This window comes from Ochotona curzoniae, unplaced genomic scaffold (assembly GCF_017591425.1).
Source record: "Ochotona curzoniae isolate NIBS_2020 unplaced genomic scaffold, NIBS_Ocur_1.0 scaffold_4701, whole genome shotgun sequence".
Lineage (NCBI taxonomy): Eukaryota > Metazoa > Chordata > Mammalia > Lagomorpha > Ochotonidae > Ochotona > Ochotona curzoniae.
Window position 1 is genome coordinate 31,108,622 of NW_024467122.1, and position 24,336 is coordinate 31,132,957.

Here is a 24,336-nt window from a genome sequence, read left to right on the forward strand (position 1 = left end):
GAGCTTCTCCTATGAAGGGAAACTACCCTCCTTGCCTTCTGGTTTTGTCAAAAAAAAAGCTTAAATTTCTAAAATTTGTTTTTATTCATTTAGAAGGCACAGGAGAGAGATGTTCCAGATGCTGGTTGCCGCCCCCCCCAAGTGCTTGCAGTGTCTGGAGGTGAGTTAAGGCACAGCTAACATCCTGGGACTCGGTCTAGGTTGCCCACGTACGTGGCAGGGATTCAGCAGAGTACCTGAGCCATCACTTGCTGCTTCCCAGTGTACACAGTAACAGGAAGCTGAGACTTGAACCTGGGCACTTCCAGTGTGGGATGTGCTTATCTTGAATAGTGTCTTTTTATTTTACTTTTAAATAAAATTTATTTGAGGGCCCAGTGTGGTAGCCTAGTGGCTAAAGTCCTTGCCTTGAACGCACCAGGATACCATATGGGCAGCCCCATTTCCCATTCAGCTCCTTGCTTGTGGCTTGGGAAAGCAGTAGAGTTTGGCTCAAAGCCTTGGGACCCTGCACCCATGTGGGAGACCCAGAAAGAAGTTCCTAGCTCCTAGCTTCGGATCGGCGCATCACCTGCTGTTGTGGTCACTTGGGGAGTGAATCATTGGACGGAAGATCTTCCTCTCTGTCTCTCCTCCTCTCTCTATATATCTGACTGCAATAAAAATAAATCTTTAAAAATTTTTATTTGAGGGCCCAGGGTGTGGCCTAGTGGCTAAAGTCCTCACCTTGAACGCCCTGGGATCCCATATGGGTGCCGGTTCTATCCCGGCAGCCCCTCTTCCCATCCAGCTCCCTGCTTGTGGCCTGGGAAAGCAGTCGAGTATGGCCCAAAGCTTTGGGACCCTGCACCCGCGTGGGAGACCTGAAAGAGGTTCCTAGTTCCCGGCTTCGGATCGACGCAGCACCGGCCGTTGTGGCTCACTTGGGGAGTGAATGATTGGACGGAAGATCTTCCTCTCTGTCTCTCCTCCTCTCCTCTCTGCATATCTAACTTTGTAATAAAAATGAATAATTTTTTTTTAAGATTTTATTTTTATTGGAAAGGCAGATATACAGAGAGGAGAGACAGAGAGGAAGATCTTCTGTCCAATGATTCACTCCCCAAGTGAGCACAACGGCCGATGCTATGCCGGTCCGAAGCCAGGAGCCTCTTCTGGGTCTTCCACGCGGGTGCAGGGTCCCAAAGCCTTGGGCCGTCCTTGACTGTTTTCCCGGGCCACAGGCAGGGAGGTGGGTGGGAAGTGGAGCAGCCAGGATTAGAACCTGCGCCCATATGGGATCCGGGTGTGCAAGGCGAGGACCTTAACCACTGCGCCATTGCGCCGGGCCCAAAATGAATAAATCTTTAAATAAATAAAAAAATAAAAAATTTTATTTGAAAAAGTTATAAAGGGGAAAAAAAGAAAGAGGTCTCCCTCCACTGGTTCACTCTTCAAGTGACCTGAATGGCCAGAGCTTGTTCAGGTTGAAGCCAGGAGCTTCTGGGTCTCCAGTGTAGGTGGCAAGGGCTCAAGTGCTTGGGCCATCCTCTGCTGCTTTCCCAGGTGAATTAGCAGTGAGTTGCAGGGAGTTGGATCGCAAGTGGAGTGCTCATATAGGATGCTGGTGCTGTCTTTGGCAGCTTTACCTGCTTTGCCTTGGAGCCACAGTACCATAGTGCTATCCTGGTTCTCAATGATCTTATACATAAAAATCACCTGAAAAATGTTCGAGAAGGCTTATTGTTAAGAGTGTTAGTGTAATGAAAGAAGAAATCTCAATGTGTAAAGATAAAATTAATGGTAACAACATGAGAAGGAAAGACCTGTATAGAAGCAGTTTTTGATACTATTTAAACTTAGTTGATACTGATATAAACTAGTTATATATTAAGGATAATGGGGCAGGTGTTTAGCATAGTATTTGAAGTGCTGCTTGGGACAGCTGTGCTGCATATGGTGTGTTAGCTCTGTTCCTGTCCAGCTTCCTGCTCATACGCAGTGCTGGGAGACAGTAGATAATGGCCTTGTGACTCTTGGGAGGACTGCGATTTTTGCATTCCAGCCTCCTGCCTTCCTCCTGGCCCAGCGTCAGTTGTTGCAGGTGTTTGGGGGGAGGGCCACTGGGTGGAAGTGTGCTCCCCCTTCCTACTTCCCCTTCCCTTTCCCTTTCAAAGACAATAAAAATATATTGTTAAAAAGTGATTGCTTAAAATCAAAACAATGCTTACTAAAAAAATAAAGTTAGGCATTTGGGGTATACCTATTTTTGTAGTTAAAATTGAACTTACTTTTTAATTGGTGAGAGCTCTTATCTCCTGGTTGACTCTAGATACTTGCTATGGCCCTCAATTAGGGCTTAAGCTGGGTGCTGGGAACTTAATTCAGGTCTCCCACGTGGATGTTAGGAGCTTAATTACTTGAACCGTCAGCTGCTGGCTTCCACAGTCTGCATTAGCAGGAAGCTGGAGGAAGGAGCCGTAGCTGGGAATTGCGTCAGAACACTGATGTGAGTTGGGGGCACGAATGTCCTTAGCTGGCAGCTGCATTGCTAGGCCTGGTGCCTACCTCTGCTAGTGATGCTGTCTCAGGTTGTGTTTTACTTAAAAATGTTTTCTTGAAATACTGAATTTTAGCAAATGCTTTTTTCTGCCTATTGAAATACTTATTTATTTTTAAATTTATTTATTTGATGCTGATTACAGGGTTTACTAGGGTGGAAATTATCGAGGATCAGGGGAAAGTGGGTGATGAAATGCTTTTTTAAATATGGGAGTGCAAGCTGTAGATTTTAGCACCCTTTGCTTCATGAAATCAGTAGAATGTGTTTAAATTGCCTGAAAGGGTGAACATACATGACTGACTGCTGTCCTGGGCAGTCTGCTCACAGAGTTGGCCGTTGGATGGCTCTGGTGTATTGGGAATTTTGGGGGGAATCCAGCCACCTTAACTAGCAGTGGCTTGCGTGCTGAAATGCCCTTGTGTGTATGCTGTACACCTACACTGAGATTGAAATTTTGGTGCTGCTAGGCAGAGGGAGCGTATGTGACCAGCCTTAAATAACACGGAACTGACTCTCTAATGAGCAACTATGGTCAACATCTTCACCTGTGTTACAGCTGGGGCAGGGCAAGAGAGTGGGGTACGGGTGCAGGTGCCGCACTGTGGTATAGGCAGTGGGCTGCTTGCTGTAACACTGAGTGCCAGTTTTCGTCCTAGCTGCTCCATTGTGAGGCCAGTTCCTTGCTGATGCAGCTAGGAAGGGCTCCTGCCACCCATGGCGTAGTGTTCCAGGCTCCTGGTCAGCTTGGCCCACTCTGAGCCATTACAGCCATTGGGGGATCAACCAGAGGATGGAAGATCTCTCTCTCTCCCTCTCTCTGTATATAACTCTGTCTTTTAAGTAAGAAAATAAATCTTAAAAACAGCTTACCACTAGGGATTTGTGTCCTTGGATGCTGGTTCTTCGTTTCCCCTTGACCTTAGTCCCACATGCTGTTTTCCTTGGCTGATTTTACTCTGCCTCCTTTCGCTGTAATCACAGCCGGGAGTATAACTGTCGACTCCTGTGACCCTAACGTTACCCAGGGCAGTGCCTGAGGTTTTACCCTGTCCTGGTGTCTCTCCTCTTTGACAACAGGATGGGTTTCCCCAGCAGAAGCTCCTCCTCTGATTAACTCATTTCAATTGGTGAGATCCAAGGTGCCTGCCTATGTGATTTCAAGCCTCGTAATTTCTGTGCTAACACCCACTCCCATGAGCCCCTTGACAGTTCCCAGTTGTCAAAGGCCATAAAGGGACAAAAAGAAAATGGCTTCTGAGGATTTACAATGTCCCTTTCCCAGAAAATCTATGAATATTCTTCCCATTTATTAGGTATGTCTGATCTTTGTTCTTGTTGCTCATTATGACTCATGAGCTCCCAGCTGATAGAGAAGTTGATTGGCAAGCTAGGTTCTTGCTTTTTTATTTCTTGGCTGCTATGTAAATATTTTTTAAGATTTTAATTTTTACTGGAAAGTCGGACATACAAAGAGGAGCAGAGACAGGAAGATCTTTTGTCTGCTGATTGACTCCCCAGGTGACTGCAATGGCTGGAGCTGAGCCGATATGAAGCCAGGAGCCTGGAGCTTCTTCCAGGTCTCCCACATGGGTGCAGGGTTCCAAGGCTTTGGGCCGTCCTGCATTGCTTTCTCAGGCCACAAGCAGGGAGCTGAATGGGAAGCAGGTCTGCTGGGACACAAATCGATGTCCATATGCGATCCCGACGTGTGTAAAGTGAAGACTTTAGCCACTAGGCTACTGCGCTGAGCCTTGCTGTGTAAATCTTAACATTGTTAATGCTTAGCTTTAGTTTTATTATTGACTTTTGTGACTTAGGATGATGAAGGGCCCGATTTTGGATTCCTTCCCTACATAAAGGTACCCTCTCAAAGGTGATAACACTAGTGAGTTGTACAAACCAGAGGTGAACTTGGGAACTCCTACATATTTCTGGATTAAGTTTGAAGTCTTTTTGTACCTTTGTTGAGGTTTAATTGGTTTATTAAAAGTGGAATAAAACTTTACAATGAAAAGATTTATTTTTGAGGCCGAGTTAAGAGAGCGCGTCTGTATACTGGTTCATTCTCTAAATGGCCACAACAAGCTGGGGCTGGGCCAGGCAGACGCAGGAACCTGCAACCCCATCTGGGTCTCTCACGGGGTGGCAGGGGCCCCTGCATTTGGATCAGCTGCTGCTGCTTTCCCAGGTGTATTCACAGGGAGATGGATCTAACGTGGGGCAGCTGGGACTGCAGTTAGTGCCCCAGTGGGGGATGCTTGTAGCACCTGCCACAATGCTGGTCCCTAAATTAAGTATTTTGTTGATTTACAGTGAGTATCCATTAAACTCAGCACATCAAGATACTGATTTATTACTCTCACACTCTTGGTATTGATCTGATGCTCCTTGGTAATCTGGCTCTCGAGTGGCCTACGTGGTAGCATTTGTTGACTGGCCAGGAATCCTAACAGTTGCACAAGAGATGAAGAACAAAGTAGACCCCAGATGTATACGAACTAGGTGGAAGAACTGAGCAATAGATTTGCACTCCCTATTAAGCTGCCAGTCCCAAACATTGGGATCAACATTGTGAGAAAAAGAACTGACTAAAATTCCTGTAATGATGTTAGCCTGAGGTTGGATGCAAAGTAGAATCTGAAATCAAGACGATGCACATTTCATAGCCTTACCTTCACATGATTCTTTGCATATGTTTCTGCATAACAAATTTCCCCAGAATTTAGGAGACTAAAGTAAGATGATATGCTATCTTGCGGTTTCTGTGTTCTGTGAATTGGGGGAGTGGCTAGGATGGTCTGTTCTCGCGCCAGGTCTTAAGAGGTCACAGCTAGAGCTGAAACTTTAGGCATCTGAAGCTTTGGGGCTGGGGGATCTGCTTTCAGAGGGTCTAACTTCATCGCTGGCAAGTTGGCTATTGTAGCACATGGCCACACAGGTTATTACCATGGCTGTGAGAGAGTCCTCGGCACCAGCTTCCCATGGAGTGAGCTAAGATGAAGAACAAGGTATAAACTTTAATATCCTTCCTTTTCCTTTAAAAAAAAAAAAAGGTTTATTTATTGTATTGAAAAGCAGCAACAAAGAGAAGCATATTTTCCATCTGCTGATTCACTCCCCAAATGGCCGCAAAAACCAGCTCTAGGCCAGGCTGAAGCCAGGAGTCAGGAGCTCCTTCCAGGTCTCCCATGTATGTGCAGGGACGCAAGCACTTGGGCTGTTTTCCATTGCCTTCCCAGGCCGTTAGGGACCTGGATTCAAGGTGAAGTAGCTAAACTTGAACCTGTGTTCTTGCGGGATGGTGGCATTGCAGGCTGCAGCTCAACTTGCTGTGCCACAACACCAGCTCCTCCATTTCCTACCTTGCAGGTTGCAGCTGGTGGCTGTACATGATTCCTGTACTCTGTAGCTCTCTGCCTCTCTGGTCTTTGGACTCTCCTAAGCTTCTGGGTGATTCTCTCGGCGTTTCCTCCTGTCATGCTGCCTGTGCTTCTGGGTCCGGGTGTGGTGCTGCCCTGCTCCTCCTTAAGCATGCTGTTTTGATGCCTCTTTCCCTCTGCGCCTTTGTGCTGCTCGAGTCTCCATCCTTCATCTCTGTACTCAGCACAGATGTTGCCTCAGAGTTCATTCACCTTTAAAAAAAAAATGTCAGCCTCAAAGCCAGTGACTCTGGAGCCTGATCCTTTACTCTAATACTGAATGTCCTAAAGAGTATTGGATTTTCCTAGAAACTTTCTTTTTTTTTTTTAGAGAGAAGATTTTTTTTTAACTTTCATTGGAAAGTCAGATATACAGAGAGGAGAGACAGAGAGAAAGAGCTGGTATGACTGGAGCTGTGCTGATCCGAAACCTGGAGCCTGGAGCCTCCTCTGGGTCTCCCACGTGGTTGCAGGGTCTCAAGGCTTTGGGCCGTCCTCGACTGCTTTCCCAGGCCACAAGCAGGGAGTTGGATGGGAAGCAGGGCCCATATGAGATCCTGGCACATGCAAGGTGAGGATTCCAGCTGCCAGGTCACCACAATGGGCCCCCATGCATCTTATTTTTATAGCCGATTTAAGCTTTCTACAATACAACTTCCAAACTTTCATCATTGCAACATCAGCACAGAATCAAATTTCAAGCTAACCGGGCCCGGCATGGTAGTTTAGCTGCAAAAAACCTTACCTTGCATGCCCCAGGATCCCATATGGGCACTGGTTCATGTCCCAGTGGTCTCACTTCCCATCCAGCTGGGATTGGGAATCCATCCCAATGAGAGAACTTGTACAGCAGGACCCAATGAAGAAAAGAATTAACATAAGATTTAGGGGGAAGAGTGGAGATTCAGGTTGTTGTACAAGGTCAGTGCCAGGTGGCCTGAGGGTGTTATTTCCTTGGTTCAGCAGTTTCCAAAGTGTGGAGTGCTGTGTTCACAAACACGTGCTCGGAAGCTTTGCACCTAGGTTTTTCCTTAAGGCTGCTTCTCTGTGTGCTGTGATACAGCTTTCTATGGCAAGAAAGGGATAATCCTCTGTTCCTGGTGGTCATGCAAAGAAGGGAATTGTATTGAATCTTGAGGAAGAGTGGATTTGCAGCTTTCTCAGGACTACATGTTACATTTGCAGCAGTGAGGGTGTTACGATAAAGCAAGGCCTGCAGACACAAGGCAGCTGATTCGCGTATCCCATGGGTCTCTGGGAGATGCGGGGCAAGGTAGTGGAATGGCACTGCTGCTGCTGCATGGCTGGGATCTTGAAGGACTCTTGCTGTCCTGAGGTCCTGACACGTGGAACTGAGTAAGCTCAGTCGGTGGTGTCTTTGTCGGTAAGTTTTTTTTTTTTTAAAGATTTATTTATTTTTATTTGAAAGGAGGATATACAGAGAGGGGGAGAGACAGAGAGGAAGATTAAAGCAATTAAAGCAAAATCCAGGGCCCAGTGTGATAGCCTAGCTGCTAAGGTCCTTGCCTTGTACATGCTGGGATCCACTATGGGAACTGATTTTAATTGTGGTGGCCCCACTTCCCATCCAGCTCCCTGCCTGTGGCTTGGAAAGCCTTTAAGGATGGCCCAAAGGCTTGGGGCCCTGCATCCATACGGGAGACCTGGAAAAAGCTCCTGGCTCCTGGCTTTAGATCAGCACAGCTCTGTCCATTGTGGCTGCTTGGGGAGTGAATCAGCGGATGGAACATCTTGTCTCTCCTCCTCTCTGTATATCTGACTTTACAGCAAAAATAAGTAAATCTTTAAAAAAATGAAAGAAGCAAAATGAAAACAGAAGCAGCAGGAATGGCTTTCTCAACTTGGCCATTCAATAAACAGTTGTGTTGCCTTGGGGGTTTGCTGACCAGCAGGTCCCTAAAACCACCACCAAGGGGGTAAGGCCACAGTGTTCTGCAGTCCAAACCACTGGAGCCAGTATAATCAAGCATGTCCATTTTGTAATGCAAGAACAAACTTTTTTTTAAAAAGATTTATTTATTTTTATTACAAAGTCAGATATACAGAGAGTAAGAGAGACAGAAAGGAAGAGCTCCCATCTGATGATTCACTCCCCAAGTGGTCGCAATGGCTAGTGTTATGCCAATCCGAAGCCAGGAGCCAGGAACTTCCTCCAGGTCTCCCATGCAGGTCCAGGGTCCCAAGGCGTTGAGTCATTCTCGACTGCTTTCCCAGGCCACAAGCAGGGAGCTGGATGGGAAGTGGAGCTGCTGGGATTAGAACCGGTGCCCATATGGGCTCCCAGCATGTTCAAGATGAGGATTTGAGCCGTTAGGCCACGGTACTGAGCCCGCAAGTACAAACTTATATAGGCTAAGAAAAGGGAAAGAGGGAGACATTTCCCAGTAGTCCTCCCACCCAACAATGGCACTGTTCTCGCTAGAAGGCACATCTATCTCTCTGGACTCTTAAATTATGTCATCGGCCACGCACAACACTCAGTTTGGCAGGTTGGTTGGCAGGTAATGTGGGCTGCACCTGACTCCTCAGAGTTGCTTATCAAGGAAGTCTCAGCACAATTTGTACAAGAACAGAGAAGAAAGACTGGGGTGCAGCCCACCACTCTGGCCTGTAGGACCAGTAAATAGGCCAAGTTGAGGTTTCGATGAACTGAAACTGTTGTCAGGGGTTCCCCCGGGGACACAGTGTGCTGTGTGCCTATGACCTCCCATGTAGATTTTTGTTCATCGATTCACTCTCCAAGCGGCTGCAACAGCTGGAGCTGAGCCGATCTGAAGCCAGGAGCCAGAAACTTCTTCCTCCATGTCTCCCATGTGGGTCCCAAGGTTTTGGGCCAAACTCAACTGCTTTCCCAGGCCACAAGCAGGGAACTGGATGGGAAGTGGAGCTGCTGGGATTAGAACTGGTGCCCATATGGGATCCTGGCACTTTCAAGGCAACGACTATAGCTGCTAGGCTACCATGCTGAGCCCACAACATTTTTTAAAAAAAAGCATTATTAATTATTTTCAGCTAGGGGTTGTGGTAGTGTTTCTTTGCGACAGCAGTGGAAATGTACATTGTCCTTATAGGAGCTGTCTCCTCTCCAGGAGAAAGGAGCTTTGGGTTCTTTCCCATGTGAGTGGTGAATGGTATGCTGAAGAGCCACTGGAGCCTGAAGAAGGATGTGAAGGAGAAGCAAATCCCATGCTGGGTGTATCTGACTCAGGTTCATGAAAGTCATCCTCCACCACTGAACTCCATTGTCTCAGGGGCTCAATGAAGGCTAACCAATCTGATGCATGCGAAGGCAGTAATCCCGTAGACTGGCACTTGTAAATAGCCAATGCCAAACCCATCAGGTTCCCAATACGATAGACCAAGCCCTGTAGAAATTTCTGGCTTAAACTTTCTAGCATCTTGAAAGTGGGCTGAGATAGCCATGAGTGCCTGAATGGATTGCCAGGCCATCGAGCACACCATCATGGTAGGGTATTGGAGATAGTATTGCCTGCCATATGTGTGATGAAGAGGTTCATGGGATTCTGTTTCAGGGGACCCAAGGCAATGTCCCAGCAGCACTTCTCCACCTGGACCCAGTCTGTCTCCTGCACATGGGTATCTGACACTTGCTTGTTCAAGTAACCGATTAGGTACAGGTTGTCTCCCTGGCCACTATCCTGGTCACTTCGGCCTCTACCGGTCTTCCAGTCTGCTCAGCTCAGTGGCCCACTTGAAGTGCCGACCTTGGTTTGTGACCAGGCTTCCTTGAGCCATCATGACAGCAATTGTTCAGAATAGCCTGGAAGCGTCTCTTCCAGAATCATCCACCAGCCAAAGGCCCACCAGTGTCGATCAGAAGTTTTGTTGAATCCTTTATTTTCAGCCATGTTCCTCTCTGTGCTGTGCCCAGTTTCCCAAACCTCTTGTCTCACTGATTCCCTCTCTCCTGAGATTACGTTTTCTGTGTCTTGCAGAGTTGAGGAAATCTTGTGATTTTTCTGGGGCATCCTTGGCTTTCAATCTATTATTTTTTAAAAAAAGATTTATTTTTATTGGAAGGGTAGATCAGATTTATGGAGAGAAGGAGAGACAGAGAGAAAGATCTTCCATCCACTGGATCACTCCCTAAGTGGCAGCAGTTGCCGAAGCTGATTTGATCTGAAGGCAGGAGCCAGATGCTTCTTCAACGTGTGGGGTGTAGGGTCCCAAGGCTTTGGGCCGTCCTTGACTGCTTTCCTAGGCTACAAGCAGGAAGCTGGATGAGAAGTGGAGCCGCCAGGATTAGAACTGACTCCCATATGGGATCCCAGTACTTGCAATGTGAGAACTTAGCCCTGAGCCATCACACATGCCCCTCAATCAACCTTTGAGTCAGTTCTCTTGTCTTTGGCCTTTCTTTTTCCTCCTTATCCATGTAGCAGTATTTGGTACTTCCAGTCCTAATATGGCATTAAAACTCCATCTTTTTTTGTATTTTTAATTGTTATTATTTTCCATGATATGGCTTTGTAGATATAGGCATTCTCTCCTCCACCCCCTTCACATTCTCTCTTCCCATCATACCCTCCCCCCATTATTACAATAGTATAGTCCTTCAACAACAGTCACAAGTCCAGCATTCTGCTATTTAAGTGTATCATGGAATTGTAGGTATAGGCAATGGTAGAAAATACAGTATTATATTGTCAAAATGTATTTAACAGTTTCATTGGGAGATCTCATTTTATTCAGAAGTAGGATGTATACTGCAATGTATCTTCACTTCCTGCTATGCTAGTCTCTATTATACAGTTAATCTATGAGAATATACATATATACGTGTTTGCTATACATCTATTGATCTTACATTTTGCATGAAGATTTCTTTATGTCAGAGAGAATATGTCATATTTGTCATTTTGGGATTGGATTATTCCACTGAGCATAATGGTTTCCAGTTGTTGGACGTTAGGTCTGGGTACCACATGGATCTATTTTGACCTGTATGATGTCACAGTCGGTATTATTTTCCTGTGGGACCAGTGCAATCCACGGAACTCAGTGAGTTCTCGCGAGCCCAGCACATGCGCAGTTCACTGTTGTCCCTGCAGTCCCAAAGCTATTGCCACAGTGCACAAAATGGCGCCCGACGTACCACTAATAGGCTTCTTGATCTGCTGGCTGGCAGGTCTGAGGGCTACCCAGACCTGTCATGGGTGGAACTCATAGGATGCCACGTTTCTGCAGTTCACCGAGTCAAAAATGAGTTCACTCCGAGCTCAGTTTATGCTCAGTCCTCTTTCTTGTCTTTGCCTTCTTACACAAAATGTTGCCCAATTCGGCTGTAGGGGGCTAACTAGACTGTGAAATCTACCCTGTTTTCGCACTACCTGTGTTAGAGTCTGGGCTCAAGCCCCCGGATGTCAGGGTGCGAGCCAGTCAACCCCCAGAGTACGACAAAGAGTCTCGCTGGTAGTGCAAACAGCAACCAGAGTTTATTGCGCCAGCATGCTGGGGCCCAACCGCACTTGGGGCACGCAGGCCAGCCAAGCCGGGCGGTCGGACCCTGAGCAGTCCAAGACAGAAGCTTATATAGGCCCTTTTGGGCTGGGAAATAAATTAAAAGTAACAACTTAGACATGTTCATTTTTATGGCCTTCAGGCACAGGCAGCCTGTTCTATTCCCGTACCCGTTATCTGTATGGCTCATCCCATTTTTCACTCCCTTATCTTCCTCCTGTTCTTGGGACTGGAGAAGAATTGTGCCCTTGTCCCCCTGCACCTGGGTTACAGCAAAGAATAGATTTATCACTAAAGCGGAATCCTCCCAAAGTCCAGGCGCCTCCTGACCTGGCAAAGTAGCAGTTTTCCCTACACAAAGGAACCTCACACTGCCCAACAATAGCATTTTACCCACACTCTAACACCTGCTTAGTTTCCGCTCTTGGTACAATCAAACAGACTAGCAGGATGGACAGTTCTTTGTCTAGGTTCACCTCTCAAGCTCCCAGTGAAAGTCTCTTCCCACCTGGTTGCTGGTGGAATTCCGGCTGCTGGTGGAGCTCAGGCTGTTAGCTGAATGCCACTGGAGTACGAGTCACTACAACAGCACACTGTTGTCTGCTGCTTTCCTGTGTCCGACAGTCTCCAGGTACCCGTCTGCTGTTGTTCTGTCTTCTCCTATTTCCTGGAATGTGTGTTCTCTTCATCCTGATTAAATGTTTCTCCGTCCTTACCCTATTCTGCCATCTTGATTCTGGTCGCTTTCCCCCTTTTGTGTGTCATTTGAACTGCTGGCATTCAGCCTTGTTGCTTTTTATCTCGACAGGTAAATCTCTGAGGGCAAGAGAGTGACTTCCCCATCTCATAACTCCAGCTTGTGTCATTTTAAAAATGTTTTATTATTATTATTATTATTATTTTACTGGATAAACAGATTTATAGAGAGAAGGAGAGATGGAAAGAAAGATCCTCCATTTGCTAGCCACAACAGATGGAGCTGAGCTGATCCAAATCAGGAGTCAAGTGGAGTCACTGGGACATGAACCAGTGCCCGTATGCCTGGCACATGCAAGGCAAGGACTTTAGCCACTAGGTTATCATGCCGGACCTGCTTGTGTCTTTTTTTTTTATAGAATATTTATTTTATATTTATAGGGAAGGCAGAGTTATATACATAGAGAAGGAGGTACACACACAGAGCGATCAATCGCCCAACTACTGGTCCACTCTCTAAACAGTTGCAATGACCACAGTTAGGCTGGCCTCAAGCCAGCAGCTTCTTCTGGGTCCCCCATGTGGATGCAGGGACCCAAGGATTTAGGTCATCCTCTCCTGCTTTCCTAGATTATCATCAGGGAGCTGGATTGGTAGTGAAGCAGCAGGACTTGAACTGTTGCCCATATGGGATGCCAGCACTACAGGCAGAGGCTTAGCTTGATATGACACAGCACTAACCCCTAGCTTGTGTTTCATGGTAGATAAATGTCCAAAGAAAATTCCTCCTAAAACATGAGAGATTAAAGTACTTTTTGGACATCTGATCTGAATCACTGAGACACAGCTATGGTTAATATTACTGAGAAGTTGACTTATCTGCTTCTCTATTATATGAGTGCATGATGATCTTTCTACCCTTCAGATAGTTTTCAGTGGCTTCATTCTTTTCAATCAGGGTGAAAGAAAACCAAGAATGAGGTTGCTGTTAGTCTTGTTACTGTTTGGTAATTAAAATAAAGTTAGAAAATGGTTGAGTTTTGGGGTTTCAGATATATCGCAGGCTTGATTCATGCTACTCCTCCCTTCTCCCTGGCAGAAATAACCCAGACCAAATTGCACACTGCCAGATGCAGCTTTTGTTGATGCTGCCACGGAAATGCTAGCTCTTCACTCGCTCACTGAGGCACGAAACTGGTAGAGCCTTGTGATGCGGAGGCTTGAAAGGAATCTAAATTTACTTTTTTGAATGAGCATGGTCATTTGAATGGCATTCCACTTGAACATCCTTAAAATCTAACTCTGACTGATATAAGCCGGTGGTTCATCCTGAGGCAGGACATTCATCAGGAAGAGCTGGTGTTTTTTTTTTTTTTTTTTTAATCATGTAAAGATGGGGATTGGTTCACACTATGGGGTGCCTGTACCAGTCCAGACTGCTCCCTGCCAACTCCCTCCCAACTCTGGAGAGGAATGTGTGGGGAGAGGATGGGCCTCCCACTTGCTCTGGCAAGCTGGCTGGCACTGCTTTTTTGTTTAAATTTTTATTTTTAATATTGCTTACATGCCCATGTGGGCCTCTGATAAGGGTATGAGAAAGGTGGGTGGGACACATGTTTCAGTCCCTTTTTTTTTTTCTTGTGTGTCTTCAGGGTAGGAGGCCGCTCCTTGCTGTCAAAGTACATTGGCTCACAGGGGTGGGAGACAATCTGCCCTAGAGCCCTAGAGACCTGGATGTGGGGAGGAGTGTCCCAGAGTGTTACTTAAGCGGTTTTCATCATTCTGAGAAGTTGTTGGTTTCATTGCTTCAGGGTTGAGAAAATCGTTGCAAAGTCTACTGGTTGACAGAGTCTACCTTAGTGCATCCGCAGACATAGGAAACATGTTAGAAAGCTTGAGCAGGAGAATTGTCCAGCCTGTTCTGTTTTCCATTTTTTGACGAGGCAGTTGATGATTTCTCCTGCTGGTCTAGGTGACGTGGCTGTCATGTCCCCTATGTGCATATGGACATGTTGTCCACAGCATAGGAATCAGCACCTGAGAAGGCCCAGGCCTGCACTCCAATGTTGGACCACACATCCTGTGATTTTCCCTGTGGCCAGGATCTGAGTCTAGTGGTCTAGGTGGGGAGTCCTCCAAGAAATCTTACCTGGGATGACCTCAGACTTGACTGTTGTGTGTGCCAGCTAGCCAGTGTAGGGGCAGATTGGGTGTGTCACCTGCTCCAGGAAACACACATACCCGTGGATGCAGTTGCTTGGTCAGTTCTGCCCCTCGCCCCATCTCAAGAGTTGAGACAGAACTTCCGTAGTTCAGCACTAGGTGGCAGCAGGGAGTACTAAAAAGCAGGTTGGATTGAAGTTCAGGCACAGAGTTATCTGCTCTGGAAAGGTAGACAGGGACCACAGTAGAAACTTCTCAGGGAATTTGGGGAGTAGAGGGAGGAAAAAGTATACTCAGCTCAGTGAGCAGGGGCTTAGGGACCTGAGAGAGAGAGCAGGAAATTTTGAAATGCCAGTTCCATTAAATGGGGGCCAGCCTGTGATGGAATGAGCTAAGTTGACACATTGGAACGTTGGTTTGAGTCCTGGCTGCTCTGTATCTGACCCAGCTCCACAGCAATGTGCCTGGAAAGGTAACAGGAGATGTTCCAATTGTTTTGGTCCCTGTCACCCACGTGGGAGACTTAGGCCCCAGCTGTTGTGACATTTGGATGAGGAACCAGCAGAGGAAAGCTCCCTCACTCTCTGTTATTCTTTTTTTGTTTGTTTTAAAAGATTTATTTTTTTTTTGTTACAAAGTCAGATATACAGAGAGGAAGAGAGACAGAGAGGAAGATCTTCCATCCGATGATTCACTCCCCAAGTGAGTGCAACGGCTGATGCTATGCCGATCCGAAGCTAGGAGCCAGGAACTTCTTCCGGGTATCCCACACAGGTGCAGGGTCCCAAAGGCTTTGGGCCGTCCTCGACTGCTTTCCCGGGCCACAGGCAGGGAGCTGGTCCCATGTTTTTTTTTTTTTTTCTTTTTAAAAAAGAAAGGAACATTTACAGAGAAGAGAGAGAGAGAGAGAGATCTTTTATTGGCTGGTTCATTTCCCAAATGGCCATGACTGTTGTAGCTAAGTTGATCTGAAACTGGGATCCAGGAGCTTTTTGGGGGTCTCCCACATGGGTGCAGGGACCCAAGGATGGAGCCATGCACTGCTGCTTTGCCAGGCCACAAGCATGGAGCTGGATCAGAAGTAGAGCAGCCAGGACACAAACCATCACTTCTATGAATGCTAGCTTTGCAGGTGGAGAATTAGCATGATACACCACTGAGTCAGCTCCAAATAAGTCTTTTTCAAAAATTCCAGCAGACAGAAGATCATCTCTATCTCTTCTCCTCCTCTCTGTATATCTGACTTTCCAATAAAAAAAAAACTTTAAAAAGTTTCATTGAATTGATAAGAAGTAACATTGAAGCAGTATCTGGAGGAACACAATTTGAATATTTAGAGGCTAATAGGGAAAAATTCCAGACAGAAAGGTTGGAGGAAGCATATGATGATATTTATGAATGAAGTGGCCTTTGGTGAGCATGGGGGTGGGGTTAGTAGCAGGTGCAGGGACTGCAGTAACTGGGAGGGCACAGCCCAGACACAGACAGCCCCAGAAAGCACAGCAAAGGAGTCCACCCCAAATGCTTAGGAGAGTCGGGGTCCCAAGCTTCTAGAGCAGAAGAATGACAGGGACAGCCATGCTTTAGTAGATGACGTGAATGGTCGTGTCAAACCACAGTGCCTGGAGTCCTGGAATTACCAGGAGTCTTTGACCATGCAGCCTGAGTCAAAAGTGCATGGGGAAGGTCTGTGATTAGGTGTGCAGACTGGAGCCTTGCGGTGCTTGAATCTACCAGATGCCAAATTCCCATCTTAGTGGAATGTTAGATTCACTTGGGACAATTTGAAAGAAAACACTTATATGGGAAACAAATTATCAATATTTATTTGTCTATCTATATGAGGGTCCATGGAAAAATAGAATTAAAAACTTGAGGAGCCCGGTACAATAGCATAACCTAGTGGCTCAAATCCTCTCCTTGCATACCATGGGATCCCATATGGGTGCCAGTTCTAATCTTGGCAGTCCTGCTTCCCATCTACCTCCCTGCTTGTGGCCTGGGAAAGCAGTCAAGGATGACCCAAAGCCTTGGGACCCTCCACCCATGTGGTGGGAGACCTAGAAGAGGCTCTGGGCTCCTGATTTCAGATTGGCTCAGCTCCAGCCATTGTGGCCACTTCAGGGGTGAAACATTGGATGGAAGATCTTCCTCTCTGTCTCTCCTCCTCTCTGTATATCTGCCTTTCCAATAAAAAAAAAAAAAAAAGAAAAAGAAAAAAACTTGTGGGGCTGTATTTGTCTAGTTGCTCAGATGCCACTTAAGGTGCCCTTGTCCCGCATCAGAGTGCCCAGTGTTGACTCCCATCTCCGCTCCTCGTCCCAGGTTCCTGCTACTGTGTGGTCTGCTGCAGAGTGGAGATCTGGGGGAGAGAAGCCACCATGTGGGAGACCTGGATTGAATTCCCAGCTCGCAGCGTTGGCCCTTCTCAGCCCAGCCCTTATCCGTATTTGGGGCATGAGCTGGTCGATGAGAGCTCACCCTCTGCTATGTCCCTTTGCCTTTCAAATAAAATAAAGACAGGAATTTATTTTGGTATAAAAATGTTGAAGCCCGTGTGTAGCTTTTCTCATGTACTTTTGAAGACATCTTGTAGGCATGGATTTTTACATTTTTTTTCTTTTTGCATCAAATTTCTAACAATTTCATCCTGTCATGACCTGCATGCAGTTCTCATGTGTATATATAAGCAGTAGCATGCCAAGGTTGCATGAAGAGGCCATTAATGTTGTGCATGTTCTTTTAGCCAGTTCCAGCTGGCTCCTTCAGGCCACGCCTTCCCAGCCAAGGCCTGGGAGGGGTGGGGTGGGGGGGCTCACTCGTCACTCAGTGGTAATGGGGGAGAAGACCCTGGAGACATCCTTTGTGGCATGATGGGGACACGGGGGACTTGCCATGGTGCTGCAGGTCAGGGGCTGATGCTGACTGGGGCAGCGGAGCCAAGCGTTTCTGCCCTGTATCAGCTTTCTTCTGCTGCTATTAGGTCAGCACTCTGCTTACAGGAAAAACAGGACATTCTCGGCTGTGGATGTGACTCACAGTGAAGTTTTAGACTGTAGAGCAAGACCTGCACATTCATTTATTTATGCCACATTAGGAGCTTTGGCTATTGTATTTGTGGGAGGAATGGGGGAATTGTAGGTAATGAGAAATTCCTGCTACCCTCCCACCTGCCCACCTGTCAGTGGGTGACCCCTCCCCCAGGACTGGCTAACCCCCAAAGAGGAGCTGGGGACAGTGTCACTGGTCACTCACTCCCTTTCCTAGACAACTGTGTGGTCTGGTGACAAGGAGGGGCTGGCTTGCGCTCTCTCTGTTTCTCTCTCTCTCTGGATGAACAGACTCAGGATGGAGGGTAGAGACATTCTTCTTTCCTACCTTTGCTCTTGTGGCCCTCCCCATCCCCAAATGGCTCTGATCTTCTCACCCTTTAAGCTTTATAAAAAAGAACAAATCCTGTTAACCAAGACTTAGGCTTGTGGACTAGCATTGGCGAGGAAAGCATTATTAATGTAAACAGGCCCAGTGGAGCCACCAGAGAGATGTTAATTCTAAGTTTTTCTATTTTAATATTTGTCTATTTTATTTCAAAGTCACAGAGAGAGAGAGAGAGAGATCTTTCATCTGTTGATTCACTCCCCAAATGGCTACTATGGCCAGAGCTGAGCTGATTCGAAGCCAAAAGTCAGGAGCTTCTTTCTGGTTTTCCACTTGGGTGCAGGGATCCAAGGCCTTGAGTCATCCTCTGCTGCTTTCCCAGGCCATGAGCAGGGAGTTGTATCAGAAGTGGAGTAGCCCAGACTTAAACCAGCAGGCAGAAAATTAGCTAGCTACACTTCATGCCAACTCTCCCCTTTTTTGTTTGTTTCTTTCTTAAAAATTATTTTCCATTATACGTTTTAATGGTATAGATATTTCTCCTCCTTGCCTTACCTCTGCCTTTTTGCCCCTCTTGCCATTTCCCTCTGAATTATCCCAGCAGTATAGTCCCTTAGTAACAGTTATAAATTTCACTTTCAGCTATTAAAATGTGTTGTGGTTTGGTAGGTATAGGCAAAAGTAGAAAATCTAGTGTCTTCTTTTCTTTTCTTTTTTTTTTTTAAAGATTTATTTATTTTTATTACAAAGTCAGATATACAGAGAGGAGGAGAGACAGAGAGGAAGATCTTCCATCCAATGATTCACTCCCCAAGTGAGCGCAACGGCTGAGCTGTGCCGATCTGAAGCTAGGAGCTAGGAACCTCCTCCAGGTCTCCCACATGGGTGCAGGGTCCCAAGGCATTGGGCTGTCCTTGACTGCCTTCCCGGACCACAAGCAGGGAGCTGGATGGGAAGTGGGGCTGCTGGGATTAGAACCGGCGCCCATATGGGATCCCGGAGCGTTTAAGGTGAGGACTTTAGCTGCTAAGCCACGCCACTGGGCCCTAGCATCATATTTTCAAGATCTATTTAAGTGTTTCATTTGGAGAGCTATTTTTATATATACTGTAACATATCTTTGTTTTCTGGTATGCTAGCTTTTGTTATAGAGTTTATGAGAATATATGTGCAGGGCCTGGTATGGTATCTGGCGGCTAAAGTCCTTGCTTTGCATGCCCAGGATCCCATATGGGTGCTGGTTCTAATCCTGGTGGTCCTGCTTCCCATCCAGCCCCCTGCTTGTGGCCTGGGAAGGCAATTGAGGACGGCCCAAAGCCTTGGACCCTGCACCCATATGAGAGACCCGGAAGAAGCTCCTGGCTCTTGGCTTTGGATTGGCTCAGTTCTGGCAGTTGCGGCAGTTTGGGGAATGAATCAGTGGATGGAAGATCTTCTTCTCTGTCTCTTCTCCTCTCTGTATATGGGATCCTGGGTGTTCAAGGTGAGGACTTTAGATACTAGGCTACCACATCATAACCTGGTCCTTTTTTTAAAAGATTAATTTGATTTACTTGAAAGAGTGACAGAGAATGCGAGATGGAAAAAAAGATCCTCCATCTGCTAGTTCACTCTGTAAATGGTCAAATGGACCAGGTTGAAGCCAGGAGCCTGGAACTCCGATGGGTCTCTCAGGTTGGTGGCAGAGGCCCAAGCATTCTGGGCCATTGTTCACTGCTTTCCCAACTACATTAGCAGGGAGCTGGTTGGGAAGAGGAGCAGCTGGGATGTGAACTGGAGCTCAGATGGATAGAGTCTTTGTAGGAGGTGGCTTTAAATGCTTATGTTACAATGCAGGACCCTCATTTTGTTATTTAAAAGACACAGTGTGGGCAATGAGGTAATTTTTCAGCTGCTGGGAGATTACATTCTAGATTCTAGCAGAAGAATAAGAGTCTAGATTCTAGCCTCCTAGATCTTTCTCATTACAAAAATATTTGAGTACTCTGTCCACCCCGCCCCAAAAGATTTATGTTTTTATTTGGAAGGCAGAATTATAACACAGTGTGGGATCTTCTATCCACTGATTCATTCCCCAGATGGCCACAGTGGCTAGATCTGGGGTTGTCTGAAACCAGGAGCCAGAAACTTCTTTTGGGTCTCCTCCATGGGTGCAGGCGCTGTATAAACATGGAGCTGGATCAGAACTGGAGCCGCTGATCTCGAACCAGCACCCATATGGAAAGCTGGTGTTACCAGTGAGGCCTAGCCTGCTATACCATGGCATCAGTCCCAACTTGTTCAGTCCCTGCTCCAGGTATTGGGATATTATGAATACGTGCCACATTAATGTTTGCATGATTTCCCCTGTCTTATAGTTTATGCACTGGCTAAGTGACAGGGAGACATTTTTATGTTGTTAGTGGTTACTGTGGGAACTCTTGCCACCAGAGATCATTTGCTGGATTCTATCTGTAGGGTGATGCCAGTCTCTGGGGTTAGCTTTTTAATACTGATCACCTGGCTTGCTGAGAACTGAGGGATCGAGGAAGAGCCTCAGGTGGGTCGGGGAAGAGGCAGGTCATGCTACTGAGAGATGTGACATCCTGTCTCTAGTCATGCTCACCCCAGAACAAATCCCTGCATCCTCACCATTCTGGATTCTAAAATGTCCTGGCGGGGCAGGGTTAGCGCAGGGTGAGCCTTGAGTTGGTTGACAGGGGAGGCAGGCAGCTGCCAGCTGGGTCTTGTAAGCAGTGGTGGTGTGCTTGTGGCCACCAGTGTGGTTTACTCCCTTAGGGCAAAACTCCCAGAAGTGAAATTTCAGGTTCTTGTGTAAGCTGCAGAGTCATTCTCTCTCAGATTTATGATAATTCAGAAAGATTAAAGATTCCTCCACTGAGTTATCTTTTTTTTTTTTTTTTTTGCTAAACTATCATCAGTCTGATGGGAGGAATGACATCATTGCTTTATTTTGGGCTTATATAATTACATTGTTGCCAGATGTCCTTCCTTTTGTATAGGCGTTATTTCTTCTATGAAATACTTGTTTGTTTGCCTACCCAAAAGAAAATACAATTTCTCTCATTTTAAAGATTTAATTTGTTTTTTTTAAAAAGATTTATTTATTTTTTATTACAAAGTCAGATATACAGAGAGGAGGAGAGACAGAGAGGAAGATCTTCCATCCAGTGATTCACTCCCCAAGTGAGCGCAACGGCTGGTACTGCGCCGATCTGAAGCCAGGAGCCAGGAGTCTGCTCTGGGTCTGCCTTGCAGGTGTAGCCCAGTGCTCTGGGCTGTCCTCCACTGCTTTCCCAGGCCACAAGCAGGGAGCTGGAAGGGAAGCGGGGCCGCCGGGATTAGAACCGGCACCCACATGGGATCCCGGTGCGTTCAAGGTGAGGACTTTAGCTGCTAGGCCACGTTGCCGGGCCCCAAGATTTAGTTCTATTTGTTTGAAAGGCAGAAGGACAGAAGGAGAGAGAGAGAGAGAGAGAGAGAGAGAGAGAGAGACATTTTCCATCTACTGGGTCATCTGCAGGGTCACTCTCCAGATGGCTTTGCAGTGGCCAGGACTAGGCCAGGCCAATGCCGAGAGCCTGGAACCCCATCTAAGTCTCCCACAAGATTGGCAGGAGTCTGAGCATTTGGATAATCACTCATTGCTTTCCCAGGTGTATGAACTGGAAACCAGATGGGAAGTGGAATAGACAGGGCTTGAACCAGTGCTTCAATTTGGGGTAAGCAGCAACTTAACTTGCTATGCCATGGACTACCCCCACCCCTGCCCATCTCAGTTTCTCTTAATTGGTTGAGAATTATTTTATTTGTAAAGCAGAGAGACAGAAATGGAGAAAGACAAGAGAGAGAAAGAGTTTAAGATTTACTTCTTTTCATTTGAATGGCAGATTTTACAGAGAGGTTTTTCCATCTGCTGGTTCACTCCCTAAATGGCCTCAAAGTCCAGACCTGAGCTGATCTGAAGCTGAAAACTGGAAGAGCTACTTCCTGATCTCCCACATAGATGCAGTTTCCCAAGGAGCTAGGTCATTCTCTGTTGCTTTCCCAGGCCACAGACAGCTGGGAGGAAGTGCGGCTGCCAGGACATATAGGCTGTGCCCACATGGGATTCTAGCACCGTACGCTGAGGATTAAGCTGCTGCACCACCACACCAACCCTGAGAGAGATCTTCTATTTGTTGATTCACTTCCAAGTGGCCTTGGTGGCCAGGGGTGGGACAGGCCAGAGGCAGGAGCCAGGAACCAGGAACTGCATCCAGGCCTCCCACATGGATGGCTATCTTCTTGTCTTCCCCTGCTTTTCCAGGATGCATTAAAGGGAGTTGGATTGAAGGTGGAGCAGCTGGGTCTCGAACCAGTGCTTATAGGGAATGCCAGTGGTACAGGTGGTGGCTTACCTTATTGAGCCACAATGACAGCCACTTTTTTAAAAAAAGATTTATTTTTATTATTTTTATTGGAAAGGCAGATATACAGAGAGGAGAGACAGAGAGGAAGATCTTCTGTCTGATGATTCACTTCCCAAGTGAGTGCAACGGCCAATGCTATGCCGATCCGAAGCCAGGAGCCTCTTCTGGGTCTCCCACGTGGGTGCAGGGTCCCAAGACTTTGGGCCATCCTCGACTGCTTTCCCGGGCCACAGGCAGGGAGCTGGAAGGGAAGCGGGGCTGCTGGGATAGAACCGGTGCCCATATGGGATCCTGGGCGTGCAAGGTGAGGACCTTAACCACTGTGCCACCGCGCCGGGCCCGACAGCCATTTTTTTAAAAAGCAGTAGATATTTTCAAAGTTTCTATAGGAAAGCAGAAAAGCTCTTATCACTGTTTTTATCTTTTTTTAAAAAAAAATCATTGGTTTATTAGAATTCTTTGTTATTAGGGGTAAGGACTCATTGTCATATATATACTGTAAACATTATAATGGAAATACTCTATTTACTACCTAAGCCACATTCTTTTCATGAGTATTCTCTAGTTTGTGCTGATTAGCATATTCCTTGCCTCACACACTTTGCATCTTCTTTGGTGGTAAGGACATTTCCCTTTGAGAAATCTTCCAAGTATGTATATTAGCCATAATCATCACGTGCATTAAATCACACATTTACTTGTTTATTTTTTATTCCTCCCTCCCTCCCCCTTCCTCCCTCCCCATTTTCTCCTCCAACCATTTCCCCCCATATTATTATAGTAATATAATCCTTTACTAACAGGTACAAGTTTAACATTCTGCTGTTAAGTGTATATGACTTTGTAGGTCTAGACCAATTATATTTTTAAATGATTTGTTTTAGGAAATATAACAGGTTTCAGCCTCTGCCTACAGCAGCAGCATCCCATATGTGTAGAAGTTTGAGTCCTTACTGCTCCATTGCCGATCCAGCTCCCAGCTAATGGCCTGGGAAAGCAGGGAAAGGTAGCCCAAGTGCTTGGGCTCTGGCATGCGTGTGGGACCAGAAAAGCTCCAGGCTTCTGGCTTTGACCCGGTCTGGCCCTGGCCGTTTGGAGAGCGAATCAGTGGATGTTTCTGTTCCTTTCTCTATAGTTTTTTCATTTTCTTTTTTTTTTTTTAAAGATTTATTTATTTTTATTACAAAATCAGATATACAGAAAGGAGGAGAGACAGAGTGGAAGATCTTCCATCCAATGATTCACTCCCCAAATGATCACAATGGCTGGTGCTGCACTGATCCAAAGCCAGGAACCAGGAACCTCTTCCAGGTCTCCCACGCAGGTGCAGGGTCCCAAAGCATTGGGCTGTCCTTGACTGCTTTCTCAGGCCACAAGCAGGGAGCTAGATGGGAAGCAGGCCTGCCAGGAACCGGTGCCCATATGGGATCCTGGCACGTTCAAGGCGAAGACCTTAGCTGCTAGGCCACACTGCCGGGCCCTATAATTTTTTCAAATAAATAAAAAGTAAAGCTTTAAAAATTTTTGTTCATGATTAGGAGATCTTTCTCTTCTGTCATATCTTTATTAAGAAATATACATTGAACCTCTAGCTTAAATGAAATTTTATTTAAAAAAATTTCTTCAGAATCTCTGAAACTTTTCATACTGTTGAGTTTTGGGAGAAAGATTTACACTTCTTGGCTTATTCTGGCTTCTTAAAGACCTGGAGGTGACTCTGACATCTTAAATCTGTTGTCACTGGTTGAATTTCAGTATTAGTTGCCAACTAGCATAATGATTTATTCTGGGAGTATCAGAGACACCAATTCCTAGAACTTGTTGGGGCAATGACTTATAATCTAGCTTTTATTGTACACATAATTTAGAAAATTGGAGTGAGGGCAATGTCATATAATGTAGCGTTTATTGAACATATAGTTGAAAAATTATAAAGAGATAATATATGATGTAATATAATGATATGGAACAGCTGGTCCTAAGTCCCTGGGCTGTGTAGTATATACTTCAGATGGGATTGAAATATAGCGTTAGGAAGCTCAGCATTCCAATGTCAATGATAGAAAATACTAATTTGCTTTAATGAGCAGATGTGCAGTTTAAACAAATATTTGGATACTGCTCCACCTTAAATTTTGAACAGGCTCTTCCAGGACCTTAAATTCATTTAATTATGTCCAGATTAAAAAAAAAGCTTGATATGCTTTTCTTAGTCATAGGAGGC

At 46.1% G+C, this 24,336-nt stretch overlaps 1 pseudogene; it reads right to left on the reverse strand.

Annotated features, from left to right (window-relative positions):
• Window positions 1–9,122: 9,122 nt before the first annotated feature.
• Window positions 9,123–9,741, reverse strand: LOC121149148 (annotated as a pseudogene).
• Between the last annotated feature and the right edge of the window lie 14,595 nt (window positions 9,742–24,336).